The sequence below is a fragment of the Cnephaeus nilssonii genome (assembly GCF_951640355.1).
Source record: "Cnephaeus nilssonii genome assembly, chromosome: 14".
NCBI classification, from domain to species: domain Eukaryota; kingdom Metazoa; phylum Chordata; class Mammalia; order Chiroptera; family Vespertilionidae; genus Cnephaeus; species Cnephaeus nilssonii.
Genome location: NC_137085.1, coordinates 31438283 through 31453215, shown reverse-complemented (window position 1 = coordinate 31453215; position 14933 = coordinate 31438283).

Below are 14933 nucleotides of genomic sequence, written 5' to 3'. Positions count from 1 at the left end.
GGTCTGAGATGGGACCCAAGAATCATATTTTAAATAGGTTCTCAGATGATGCTGATGATGCTGACCAGTTATAGAGTAGTAAGGGGCAGGGAAACATCACCCACCTTCTGGAGTTGGCTAGTGGATCTGATAGTTCAGGTGTTACAAGGTATAAAACCAGGTTGTGGTGTAAATTACATTACCCCCTCCCATAACACCATCCTCTAGAGCAGGGGTTGGCAAACTTTAAAGTGCCAGTTAGTAAGTATTTTAGACTTTGCAGGCCATTGTTCACTGTTGCAACTACTCAAGTCCCCCACTGTAGTACAAAAGCAGCCTTTGAAAACATGTAAATAAGTCAGTCTGATTATGTTTCAATAAAACTTTATTTATAAAAATAAGCTGTGGGCCAGATATGGCCCATAGGCTGTAGTTTGCCAACTCCTTTCCAGTACAATGGATTCCAATACTTTATGGCTGTACACCCAGAACAGTAGACATCCCTGATACATGTATGTTTCTTTAGCAATCCTCTACATGTCCTACTTCACTAATACACAAAATGAAGCACAAAAGAAAGAAATGGATATAGAGACTTTAATTCTTGACCCAAATGGAACATCTGTACTATCTCCTGGGTATGCACACTCACCTTAAAAACCAGTGATGGGGAGAATTGTAAAATATGTGTGTGTGTGTGTGTGTGTGTGTGTGTGTGTGTGTGTTTCCAATAAAAATGATCACACCAATAAGAGTAGTACTTGGGGTTTTGATGATCCTTGGAGTTCTAGGACACAGAGTGACCATGATGCATATATTAAGATCTGACAGTAAGAAAAATGAAGGAAAGAATTATTTTCTGTAAATCAATACTGTGACATGGTCATTCCACCCACTTTGGGTTTTTAAAGCAGTCTTATGTGCCAGGTGCCCAGCAAAGCACTCTGTATGCAATGTCTCACTTAGTGCCCCATAGCTCTCTGAAGTAGGGGCGATTATGATTTTCATTTTACAGAAGAGAGTACTAAGGTTCAGAGAGGCTGGGTCAAGGGAGTACAATTAGTTCCTTATTTAGTTTGGTGGCTCGGTGGGGTGTAAAAGTCACATCTGTCTAATTACAATGTCCTCACTCTTAACAGCTGCTGTTTATAGCCTCATCAAATCATGATCACTTTCCAAAATGTTACTATTTCTTCATTAGATGATGACATCATACCAATGAAAAATCCCACTGGCTATAGGGAATGGGTTTAGCATATACCTGCACCAATCCCTTCATCCTGTTGCAAGTTGCCATTGGAGGCAGCAGCAATACTGTGCTGGGAGGGAGAGCCAGCTAATTTTAAGTACATTGTTAGTTTCTTTAAAGAGGTTGCTTACTGTCTATCAAATGTATTGAGAATTCTCACTCATTTGAATAGTCATGTACTGAAAGCCCATTTGTTGCCAAAACTCAATCAGAGATGACCAGGTTAGCCAAAAGCCTATGACTATTTCTATGCAAGGAGGAGCTGATTTGTGGGGTAAATAGTTTTGCTTGCTTTGCAGGGTTTATTTCTAACGTTTTGAGTCAGTAACAGCCTATCCATATACTTCGTTCAAAAATGAAAGCTTTAAATATAAACACTGGCATTTGTGTAAAGAAAGACGTTAGAATGATAAATCATGGGTCTGCAGTTTAAGAGAGACTATTGGCATACTGAAAAACATTTACTTCAAAATAAATGATGCAGCATGGTAAGTGTGCAGCAGTATCTCTGGTAGCAATGATACTCAGACTGAGGAGTTCAATGATGAACCTTGGCCAGTTCATCATTAACTATAAGTCAAGAGTGAGGGAATTTTGTTCAATGAGAAAGACATTGAGAATAGGAGTGCAGATAAATCTGAAGAGACCAGAAACTAGGGAAAAGGAGATCCATATTTTGAATTAAAAAATCAGGACATATCTGAAACATATCAGGACATATCTGAAAAACTTATTTCTGTTTTTAAGCATTCTCTGTTAAATAATCCTGAAAAATTTAGGACATATAAGCACTGTAACACATCACATCTAATCACTGTTGTTTAGATGTAAAATTCATAGCATGTATGGCCCTCCTTATTTATGTAATTTTATCTTGGTAAAAAGTGTATAGATTTACTGTAAAATGTTTTAGTATAGTCTATGACATCAAAAATGCTATCAAAGATATAAAATCAGGCTTCAAGAAAATGAAACATTTTCACAGTAAACAGTGATATCAAAAGCAGGATGCCCTTAAGTAAAGACCGTCTCTTCAATAAATGGTGTTGGGAAAATTGGACAGGTACATGAAACTAGACCACCAACTTACACCATACACAAAAATAAACTCAGAATGAATAAAAGGCTTAAATGTAAGTCATCAAACCATAGCAATTCTAGAAGAAAACAAGGGCAGTAAAATTTCAGACATTTCTCACAGCAACACTTTTGTTGATAAAAACAAAGGAAAAAATAAACAAATGGGACTATATCACACTAAAAAGCTTCTGCACAGCAAAAGAAATCATCAACAAAATGAAAAGGGAGCCCACTGAATGGGAGAACAAATTTGCCAATGATACATCTGATAAGGAGTTAATTTCCAAAATAAAAAAAAAGTGCTGACACATGCTATAACATAGATGTACCTTGAAAACATGAGGCTAAGTGAAAGAAGCTAGTCACAAAAGACCACATAATATATGATGCCCTATTGTATGAAACCTCCAGAATAAGCAAATATAAAGACAGATAGGCCTGGTGTAGGAGAATGAAGAGTGACTGCTAACGGGTACAGGGATTTTATTGAGAGGGTGATAAACATGCTCTAAAATTGCACTGTGCTCCTGATTGCACAACTCTGCAAATATAATAAAACCCATTGGCTTCTACACTTTAAGTGGGGAAATTATATGTATGGAAATTATATCTCTGTCAAGTTTTTTTTTTAAGACATTGTTAGATTAGTTTAAAAAAATAACAAGACCCACCTATGTGATTTCTACAAGAAAGCACTTGAAATATAAGGAAGTCAAGTGGTGAGAGATGAGGCAGAAAAGATAAGAAGGACAATTGTATATTGTACTGTGGAACTCGGTTTTTACATTGAGGGTCATAGGGATTTCACAGGAAGGTTTTCAGCAAAGTGGTAATGCAATGAGCAGGGCCAGACCTTGGCACTTAACAAAATATAAGAAGGCCCTCACTCCCTGACTATGAGTGCCTCCCTGGAGGTGGTACCTTAAGTGCTAGGTGTTCAGCCACACGCTTTGGAAAAGAACATCCTCCTCTGCACTCTGGAACATGGAGATGAATTAAGAGAGCAAAAAATCAGAGGCAAGAAAATCAGTAAAAGGTTTCTTCAGTTAGTCCACGCATTGTGTATTTGCTACAAGATCGAGATAAAGCCACCCTTTCATGGAGCCTACATTCTGACTCGGCAGGGAAGACAGATAACAAACACTTACACTAATAAATAAACTAGATAACTCCAAGTGTGATAAGTGCTAAGGAGAAAGCAAAGTAGGTAACAGAACACCAGTGACTGGTGACCACTGTGGTTTATTGTGCGAACTGAGACAGTTGTAAGAATAAAATAGAGTGCTTACAGTAATTAAAATTTCCTATAGCTGCTATAACAAATTACCTCACATTTAGTGATTTAGAACAACATTGATGTATTATTGTACAGTTCTGTAGGTTGAAAGTCTCCGTGGATTAAAATTAAAGTGTCGCCACAGCTATATGTATTCTGTAGTCTCTGGGGAGAATCGATTTCCTTGCTTCTATAGGCTGCCTGCACTCCTGGGCTCATGGCCCCTCCTCCATCCTCAAAGCCAACATTCAAATCTCTCTCTGACTCTGAACCCTACGTTCACCATCAAATCTTCTCTGACAATCACCCTCCTGTTTCCCTCTTCTGAGGACTCTTATGATTACACTGATCCTGCCCAGATCATTCAGGATCATCTCCCCATCTCATGGTTTGTAATTACATCTGCAAAGCCCCATTTACCAGGGAAAGTAACATATTCACAGGTTTCAGGGATTAGAACATGGACATTTTTTGGGGGGGCGGAGGGTATCACTCTGCCTACCATAAGGTATCATGGTAAAAATACTGCTTTCACTCAGTTAAGAAACCTGTGGGGCAGAAATGTACTTGGAGAACATTGGGTGTACACATAATTCATAATCTCAGCATCTTCTTAAATGATTCCTGATATTTTGAGGTTGGTGCTGATTTGTGTCTTCTGGTGTTTGCATGGTCATTGGTGTCACTTTGATCCCTGTGGTGGATGGTAAATGTTGTCATTTTGTGTAAGTTTATCATCAACATTTTGGAGACATGGAAATGTAGTACTCAATGTTTTAAGAAACACCCACTAGGGGGTATAGGAGAATAGATTTCTGATGCATCCTGAGCATCGAGGTCCTTGTGAGGCAATTGTAAGGAGAGAGAGAGAGAGAGAGAGAGAGAGAGAGAGAGAGAGAGAGAGAGAGAGAGAGAATGGGAACTTTAGCATTTGCCTAAGGCTGGTCTTCAAAGCAGGGGTGATGAGTGGTAGTCATTTATCAGTGCTTCTCAAACTGTTCTTTGCCTTCCCTATATCTACGTTTTAGAATTTTCTGGAACCGAGCAGGGAATGGATACTTTATTTCAATGATGAACACTAAAGCTTGTGCTTGATGGTGCTAAGGTTTAGGATGTTGATGAAGGTTTCAGGTCCTCATGTGAACTGCTTGAGCTGTTCATGTTTTACACACACTGGGGTCTCCGTGTCCTTAACTCATGGGTTGACTTGCCTTTAGATCATGCCACAAAAGTCCAGGCCTTGGTGCAGTGAGCCTTGAACTTGTGTGATCATGAGAATCATCTGGGAACATTGTTAGAAACACACATTTCCAAGCCAATTCCCTAAAAATTCTGAGTCAGTGATGCCTGGGTCTGTGAATTTAACAAGTTGTCCCTGGGCAATTCTCATGATCCGGCGAGGTTGGGAAACATTGCTTTAGTCAAAGTATTTTTTCTTTCATATGTGAAAGCCTAGGAGCAGATCAGAAGCAAAGGGCAAACAAACCCCCAGCTGAAGAAGCAAAATAATACCCAAAGTCTTCCAGATGTTTCCCTGTTTATGAAGCCAATTGTGGTTTCATTAGCTGCCTTGCACTCATTTATGCCTCTGGTCGGGTTAAGCACTCAGATAATAAAACACTTGGCGGGGACCACGATGAGATTGTCATTTATATTATCAAACAAATAAACAAACAAGCAAAAAAAAAAAAAGGATGCAAGAGAAGTAGGGGGAAAAGAAAAGTAGGAAATTTTAAACTCATTTCATTAGAGCAGTCAGAAGAGATTTTATGAGCTGAATATAATATACAGTTTCTCTGTGCTATACAGTTTCTTTCTCATTCTGACTTCCCCAGTCATTTCTCAGCTTCCTTACAGAAGGATAGCTCTTTTCACTAATTTATAATTTATTGCCTAATCACAATTAAACAAAGTGATCTACTAAGCTTTCCCAAATCTACACTATTTTACTCCAACCTTCCTCCTCCCTCATGAATATGCATTTGGGAGTTGATTAATGTATCCATCTTTAACCAATATACTCATTTCCTGGATCTGATATCAAATGCCCAACTAACGCGTTTGGACAGCCAGGGAGGCAGTGTTATCTGAGTCAATTTGGTTCTTAAATTTCAGAGACCAAGTAACAACTCTGACTTATAAGGAAGTTATCCAAAAAGTCCTTCTAGTCTTTTCAGCTACTGAGTTCAGATGGTAAATATTTGGAGAGCAAGAGTTGAGGGAGCAAGGGATTACCATAATTTATCTCAGTGAAGACTACCGCAGAATGGTGTCAGGCATTGTGCATAGGTAAACATTTGAGACTTGAGTCATACTTATTAGTTGTAAGCTATTTAAGAAAACATCAAAATATTGTCACCTCTAAAACATCTCATTTCTTTTTTCTAGTTGCAACTGAAAACTACACATGCCCCAGCGTTGGGACAAGAATGGGAAGGCTTGGGGCAGACAGATGCTGCCATTTAGGTGAGTTTGATGGGCCTCACCCTGTGGTTGCTCATGGGCTTAATTACACTTGTAGGTGTAAATTTGTGAAAGTCCAATCAGAGAGGATGAATGAAACATCTTGGATTCTTGATTACCTGGGAGTGAATTCATCAGTGTGTGGGTTAATTTGGTGGGGTGCCTGTAATCAAAGCTATTCGGACACTGCTTAGTTAACATGTTTCTTTAACAGCGGCCAATCTGCTTCTGGAAAATTTGCAGTGGCTGTATTTTCTGTCTGCACCAGAACGCTGGGGTATCTGTTCCCCCAATCTCTTCTGCCCCAATATTCTTGTAAACAGGAAGTCTATGTACAGGGGCATAGAAAACAGAAGCAATTTTACCCTGACTTGAAGAGATTGACAAGGTCTCATGAAGGTGTGACTTTTGAGATGGAACTTGAAGAATAAGGTTCTGGTAAGTGGAAAATATGGAGAGAAGTATTCCAGGTATAGGAAACTGCATACTCTAAATATAATTGTGAATATCACATTTGAGGTATGTTGAGACACTGTGTATGTGTGTGGCTGTGTGTGTGTGTGTGTGTGTGTGTGGGTGTGTGGGTGTGTGTGTGTGTGTGTGTGTGTGTGAAATGTAAGTTTTTAGAACACAAAAATGGTGAAGCAATTGAGAGGATAGGTGGGGAGACCATGGAAGAACTTAATTACTATCCAAAGATTGCAACCTTTTCCCTCCCTCCTTTGACAGGTCTCTCCTAGCAGCCAAATAGCATAGTCAAAATTCTGCTGATGATGCATGAGATAGAACACCACCTGACCTGACCACTTGTTCAAGAATGATTTAACTGCTACTCTAATTCTGAGCAGTAAAGTCTAGTTTGTGTCTATGATTGCGATGATCGAGACTCAGCCACACAAGGTAAAACATACGTTGAGGTAGACAGTATCATTTTTTTATGTGGGCCAATCCTAACTGTGGCCACATTCTAAATCCCCCTGTAGCTCTTGCCTGAGTTAACTGAAATTAACAGTGACTCACCAACCATCAAAGGGATCACAGGCTTTAAAAAGATGAGCCATTAATTAAAGCTCCTCTGTATCAGCTTCAAATTGATTTTTAAAATCTTGTTTGACTCCTAAGCATTCAAGTATGAAGTAAAGGAAATCACCATTTTTCTTAAAAGAGAAATCTCCAAATCAGAACTGGTTTAATTCTAACAAAATTTGGCAAATTAAGGAGCGTTTTAGTGGATATGATAAAGAAAAATTAACAGCTTGATATAATTGGTGATTATTCCAAACTGGCTGGCTTATTTCCATCTTTTATTTCAACTATGGCAACAAGTAACCAATTCTTAGAATGAAACGCTTCCATTTGGTATTGTTTCCAATTTCGTGGGGCTGCCCTGTGAAGTTCTGGTGAGATATTTTCTGTTGAAATGCTTTGTATGTTGCATGATACAAAATAGAAACTCAATGAAGACTCATATCATCCAAATTTGAAAACCAAACTTATGCTCACCACTAAGACTTAAGGTTCACCCTCTGAGCCTCACCATAAACCTATAAATAGAATCGTTCCCATTTTACTGATGAAGAAACTGAGTCTTGGACTTGAGTATATTCCCAATTACCATAGTATGACAATACACATCCCTCTTCCATAAGAAGACTAATGTGCCAGATTGTACCAGCTGCTGGCTTGTTTGCTAGTTTTGACATACATGTCCCTAAAAAGTGTTTTCTAAAAGATCTGTTTATTGTCTGTCTCCCCCATTAGCCTGCATGTCCCATAGGAAAGGGACTGTGCCTGTCTTATTCATGACTCCATGCCCAAATCCTCAGACGGTGTCTGGAAAGCAAAAGGTTCTTGATATCTCTTGAATAAGTCAATCACAAAATAGCCTTTTAAATCGATTTGTCCTCTCCCCAGCTGCCCCAGTTTTTCCTACTATTTGGAGATTTAGCATTAATAAGAAATAAGATGGGTCCTTATAACTAGATACCCATTAAAAGGTTTTATCTCTAAAGGAGAGCAATGTGACCGAAGGTTTGGATAGTTTTGTTTGTTCTCCACCCAGCAGAAATTAGCAAATCGGTGTGTACATTCTAAAGTCGCTGTGAACTGAGCGTACCTGGGGAGATCATTGCTGTGGTAATACTGGGCTCACACTAAGCTACTGCCGGGTTCCTAGGAGGACAGAATCTGAAAGTGTTGCTTCAATTCCTCTTGTTTTCAGATTACCGGAATGGCCTCAGCCATGCTTTTTTATTCTCCCTTTGAGCTGATCCATCTTGAAAGAGGAAAACTAAGGAATAAGAGCTGTCTGTGGTTGAATATAAGAAAGATCACAAGACAATTGTGTACTTAGACATTGTAGAAAGAGACTATCATGTGCATACATTTAAGGAAACATAAACCTGGAGCAATTCATTTCCCATTAGAAATTATCTCGAGTTCTTTTATTTTCTACAAGAGGCCCGATGCATGAAATTCATGCAAGGGTAGGCCTTCCTTCCCCCGGCTGCCGGCCTCGGCTTCCCTCTGGCACCCAGGGCCCCGGCTTCCCTTGCAGCCCCAGCTTCATCGGGAAGGACGGAAGGACGTCAGGTCTAATTAGCATATTATGCTTTTATTATTATAGATTATAGATAAAACCCCTAATTACAGTTGGGGAAGAATTTAGCAACAAAACAGCATAAGGATTTTTTTCAGTCTCCTCTCTACTTTTTGAAACTGTCTTTCCAAACAATTTTGATTTTTCAAAGACAGAAAAGAAACCAGAAAGATGTGTGTTTTGAGCTCTAGGGGCAAGTGTAGTGCCTACAGCTGAGTCTTATAAAACACACAGGCAAGTAACGGTGGGTCTGACCGTACAGAAATCTGTACCTTTATTTAAGTTGGGTGGATATAGTAAATGTATTTTTTAGCCACATGGGCAAGGGAACTTAGTCGCTCAGTGTTCCCACACACAGGTGTGCCATGACCTAGTTGTAAGGGGAATCCTTCACCGGTTAACCTATGTCTGAACACCTTGCTCCCCCTTCCTTGCTGTGGTCGCCTGCCTTCACCAGCACAAGGCAACACATTACACTCTCAGCCACATGCCAGGGACTCACTAAACATTCTACCAGTATTACCTCATGACAACCTGCCAAGTTTTTATTTTTAAGATTTCAGCTTCACATATGAGAAACCATGTGAAGTAAATTACTCCTCCAAGGTCGCCCACTGAGTAAGTGGCAGAGCCGGAATTCCAGCAGCTTTAATTCCAGCACCTGGGCGCGTCATCGTGCTTCTGCACTCCGCTGGGTCTCTAAGCACATACTCCTCACAGATGGGGCATTTTTCCTAGTAGTTGTTCCTAAAGGACATGAAGAGACAATTTCACAGCTAATTATATCCTTTAAAGTGCTTTTTGATGATGATATTGACAACGATATCCTTAAAGCATTTACTTTTGTTGGCTCAGGGAAACATGATCCTCCCCCCAAAATGGGGTTTTGTCTATCCTGGCTCACCAAAGGGGTAAAACTTACAGGAAGAAACTTACAACAGAAAGTGTGCCTTGTAAGAAAAGTGGGCTGTTTGGGGGGGGGGGGGTGCGGGGATGGGGCTCACAGGCCTGTGGCCAGTGCAGTTTCCAGGGGCTCAGCCCAAGAAGGGTAGCACTTGGAGTTCAGTAGTCTGTGGTTGCCATCTTGCGATTACTATTCATCTGATCTTTGACCTTGTGTTCTATACACGAAGCCTGATGGGACACTGCAGCATGAGCTGGGGGCTTGGAAGCTTCGGTCATGCAAGTTCAGGCCTCCCACTGCCTGTTTGGGACTTGGTCTTGGCCTTCCCTGTCCCACTGTCTAGAGCTCTGGGTCCTGCCCAGCCAGCAATGCCCCTGGTGTGAGCCTGGGCACAGACATGGGGAGGGCGGGAGTGTTGTAGGGCGGCCACCGCAGAGGGCCCAGCGGAAGGGGGGGGTGGGAGGGCGGCAGACCGGAGGGCAGGGTGTGTGCATGCTCTGAGGGACAAGCCTCCAGGGGCTTTTGGGGGTCTGCACTCACCTGGGGCATCCTGGTGCCAAGGGGGCGCAGCATCAACTAGGAAATATAAACACCTTGGCAGGCCGAGAGACCATGGAAGAAAGGAAAAGTTTTCTATTTTAATACCCTTTCTGGCACGGTTCCCTGCGTTTGGAACAGAGCCCAGCGATTTAAGATTCCGGGGATTCTCAAGACCTGGCTCACGTTTTAATGCTCACAGATTAAAACAAAAAAACACAAAACTAATTGCTGATGAAAAAGACCCACCTCCCCAGTCAAGGAGGGAGAGAAAAGAGAGAAAATCACATCTACCGAGCGCACTTTCCCGGCTGGGAGAAGGCTGCTGCTTCAGTGACACAGTCCCTTTAAACCCCACAGAGAATCGGTTTGGTTTTGGCGGGGTGCAGGTGAGGGTGGGGGTGGGGGAGTGAACAGCTTCACTTTAAAGACAGGGACTAAAGGCTCACAAAAGCTAACTGACTTACCAGCTGGTGTCTGATGCTTTGGGGAAGCAAACTTCGGTTGGTGAGCGCTGAAGCCCAGGCCTTCCCCGTTCTCAGAACTTGGGTATCAAGTCCTCGTTAAAGGAGAAAAACGCCATGGACTCTGACTAACATCATCTTTATTATAATGTCACTTAAATATGTAAGAACATAAGCCTCTTTAGGCTTGTAGTTCTTACACAACTATAAAATCGGAGTAAGTTCTCAAGTTAAGTACAAATAAAACTACAAAATCAATTAAATTTAAATTAACAACAATAATGTGATAAGTGGTATTTTGCTCAGGCTAAATCAATTTAACTCAACTAATTTAAATTTAATATTGAATTTAATTGTGGAAAAATATAAGGTTCATGGTTTGTACTGCATTTAATTTCTGAATTTGGACTTTAATTACACTTAGGTGGGAAATTCTTGAACACATTAGCATATAGTATAAAATGATGTTAATAATTTCAAGGTGTATTTTGTTTTCCTTATGTTAACCCTCTACTTCCAGTTGAGGGTGATCAGACCTCCTGCTTAACAAAAATCACCACTTTTGATGGCGATGTGTTTAGTTAGTTTATAAAATTGTACTGCTTATGTGAAGATGAATTTAGCATGGCAACATTAGCAAATGGGCTCCAATTATTTCTAGACTCGGTTACAACACTTGTTTATTGCACATTTACTATGACACTTTCTGCTAGTGAAATGTAAACGGTTGAATGTAAAGGACAAAGGCTACTGACCACCTGGTCTGAAGATATTTTGTCACGTGGTTATGGCTGCACCATACATTTTGATATCAGCCCACCTGTTACAGAAACTATTCTGCCCGTGGCCAGGGCCTTTCCAGTCACTGCTCGTCAATGAATGCATGCAAAAATCATGTGTGTGCGGTGTGTGCGAGTGTGTATATGTAGATCTGTACATGCAAGTATGTATGTATTAATGAGTATGTGTATATGTACATGTCAGGGAATTTCTGGTCCTAGAGAAAAACTATTAAGGCTCATATATTATCCTTGCTAGTTAAAATATTTGTTCTGCACACAATAGTTACTCAAAAATGGGACTTAATCATATGTTAGCAGATGCTGTCTTTCTCAAGTGTTATTTTTCTCTTGGGTTCCCTGCCAACTCTAAACCAGTAAAGCTTGCTATCCTATTGTTGGATTATCTCAGGTGGTAAAATAACTTTTACATATTTATTTTATTACTCTTGTTTTGACTTAGCCAATACTTACCTGGTGCTTACTTGTGAGTAAAGAACAGTTCTAAGCCTTTTATAATGCAAATTGCTTCATGCTAATAGTTGTTTTAGGTTGCGTTTCCCTGTGACTAGAATTTTGAGGAAGTAGTTTGTTTAGGGAGGTGATTCCAAGAAGTACCTCCAAGGTTGGAGAATGAGATTGGGCAGGGAAAGAGGCCAGTGTGGGCCAATTACACCACTCGTGAGCAGTTACCACTGTGGGCAGCTGGCCTCCACTCTGCTGGGCACCGCTGAGAGAGGATTAGAACAGGCCCGCCAAGGCTGTCTGTCTCCCCACAGTGGTAAGGAAGCTGGAGTGTTATTACTCACCTCTTCCTTCATTGGTTAAGCAGATGCTCCTTAGGGCCATTAACTCCATGTCACTTCTAGCCTGGCTCACACATGAGCTGGACACACTTGGGAGCCAGAAAACCCCTGCAAATGTAGACATGGGGGATTACAGTAAGAAGACATTGGCATTCATGGGAAGGAGACTCCCAGCATCCGCTACCATCCTTATAGCAACTGTTATTATACACAGTTGACAGGTGAAGAAATAAGGCCCAGGGAGGTGAGAGGCTTGTCTAAGGTCATAGGAACAGAGTGCAAGAGCTGGAATTCTCACCTGGTCATCTGGTCAGACTCTGTACTCTTTCTTAGTCACTGCAATGATAATCCAAATAAATGTATCCCTCTGCATATCCTCCCGCCCCCAAAATACTTATTTCAAAACATAAGCAAGTCTTAACTATGCATACTTCCTAGTTCACTGGAAGAGAAATCCTTTGGTAATAATACCTTCTTCCCTTATCTATTGCCTCTGAATAAATATTTCTGTATGTGCTGCTCCTTTTTCTTGGATAACTCTCCAGAATAAAGTCTGAAACTGTCCTACTAATTTTGACACAAACTACCTAAGAAGAAACAAAGAATGGTAACCATGAAATCTGAACAAGCATAGGAACTATGTTACAGTCACGGGTAAAACTCTGTGTCCCAGGAATCAGGGGATGGGACTCAGTATCTCACAAAATATGGGTCGTACTGTTTCCTTACAAGACTTGCAGCAAAGGAAAAGGGAGAAAAGCTCAGAGGCGCCGATGGGCCTTTGTTATGAGGTGAAGGGGTCCTCCTCGCCCTTCTTAGTAACTCCCTCTCCATGGACGAGATCCAAGGCAGACATTCCTCTCGTGGAACACCATCTGGAGTGATGTGACATGGAGACTCCATGGGCTTCTGACTCAGAGATCAAAGTCCTGGAGGTAAGCCACGTCCATCTCAACCATTTCCACCTGCCCCAGACGTGCACAGAATAGGCCTGCCTCACGACTTCCAAATCCGTTTCCTGTATTCAGTGCTGTTTGTCAGGTGACATGAGCAATATCAAAAAGGCATGGCCCCAACTGCAAAGAATAGTCCAATGTGGCAGGAAATGTACTGAGATATTTTGAGTTCATTCTCAGTAACCTCCCTTCTCAGGCCCCGCCCTCTCCCCAGAGGGGCTCCTTTCCACCTTTAGCTCCTTCACTTCAGGGGAGTTTTGTGGCAGGGCAGGAAAAGCCTGGATTGGTGAAAAAAGTTTCCTGCGTGAGCTTGATACCAAGGACTGAAACGTGTATCTCAGAGAGCAATAAGAGAGTAGCAAAGATTCCCGCCCCCTTGCCCTCCCCCCACCAGAAGTGGGGGGCAGTGTAGAGCTCTTGGGGAAACAAGGACCTGTAGAGCCTGTCTTCTGGAAGCACCCCGGTGAGTTTGCAAGGCCTCCAAGGAATGGTGGTGTCATTGGCCCCCTAGGGAGTCTGGAACCCAAGCACTGGGGTCTCTGTCTCAGCGAAGTTCCCAAGCCTTGGGCATGGCCCCAAAGCAGAGTGCCACCACAACTCCGCTCAGTGGTATCACAATGGCTGTGATCAATGGGACATTAAAGACCCTTCCCCTTTCAAATCCTTACTAGTAAGAAATCTAGAGAGAGAAGTCACAGTAGTGACCGAAAACGACTTGTAGCCTGCCCAGTGGGATGGAGATGAGGGCACTTTTAAGCAGTTCTAAAAATATTTCTGGACTGCTTGCATTTGTAGAGTGTTTCATTCTCAACACCAAGTAAGAGCTAACATCCAATGTATGTTTCAGGGTGCCACACACACGACTCAGTATTTTGCATGAATCCAACTCTGCAGGCTTGGTCGTTTTGTTTTCCCCATTCCATAGACGAGGCAAAGGAGGCCGGGAGAGTTTGAGTCTTAGCTCAAGCCAGGGCCCCGTTAGGGGAGATTTGACCGGGCCAGCTGACTGCAAAGCCTGGCATTTAATTAAACTCTGTAAATCTAACTTGTGAAACCATGGGCCCCACACGCAAGAGTACAGGCGTGAGAATTAAGTTCCATGCTTCAGCCTGTAAATGTTGGCATGCAATACTTCAGAGGAAAGAGAGGCTGATAAAGGCTCCAGGGAGGGATAGTAGCACCGTAAGGGCTGACAACTTTGTTGATTTTGTTCAACAGCGCATCCCAAGTGCTGAGAACAGTGCATGGCCCACTGTGGGAGATGAATAAATATTTGGCAAGTGAGTGAATAAAAGATGGGCAGAGGTCTTTTATGATTGAGAGGGCTTTCAGGAATCCAAAGGCAGAAGGAAGTGAGGTAAACGCCACGTTGCCAAATCACCTTGCAAATGGTTAGGGATTTGTATGACCCAGCACTACCTGATACAGTTCCAGAATGGGCTTATGATCATTGGCTGTCTCCTCTTCCAAGCCCTGATGGCTTCAATAAAGGAGAAGGAATTCTTTCTCTCTCATTCTAGAGAGACTCTCATTCAAATAGACTCCATTAGCACAAGAAGTATTTTGGGTAAAATAAAGAAGAGATAAGCCCAGGTAAACACCTGGATTAATGACAACAGATCCATATGTTTAGCATAGATTTATATGTTGGTTTTCTTTAAGCATATAACTAACTGCTCATTATGTCTTCATTAAAGGGTTTCCAGGGATCCCTGGATGAATTATAATGATTAAAAATAATGCAAACAAAAAGCTTTTTCATGTACCTCCTGGGGGAAAAAAAAAGACTCCTCTTAGAAGGAGATGGTGGTTCAGCTCTAGTATTCCTCATGAAAAATTCT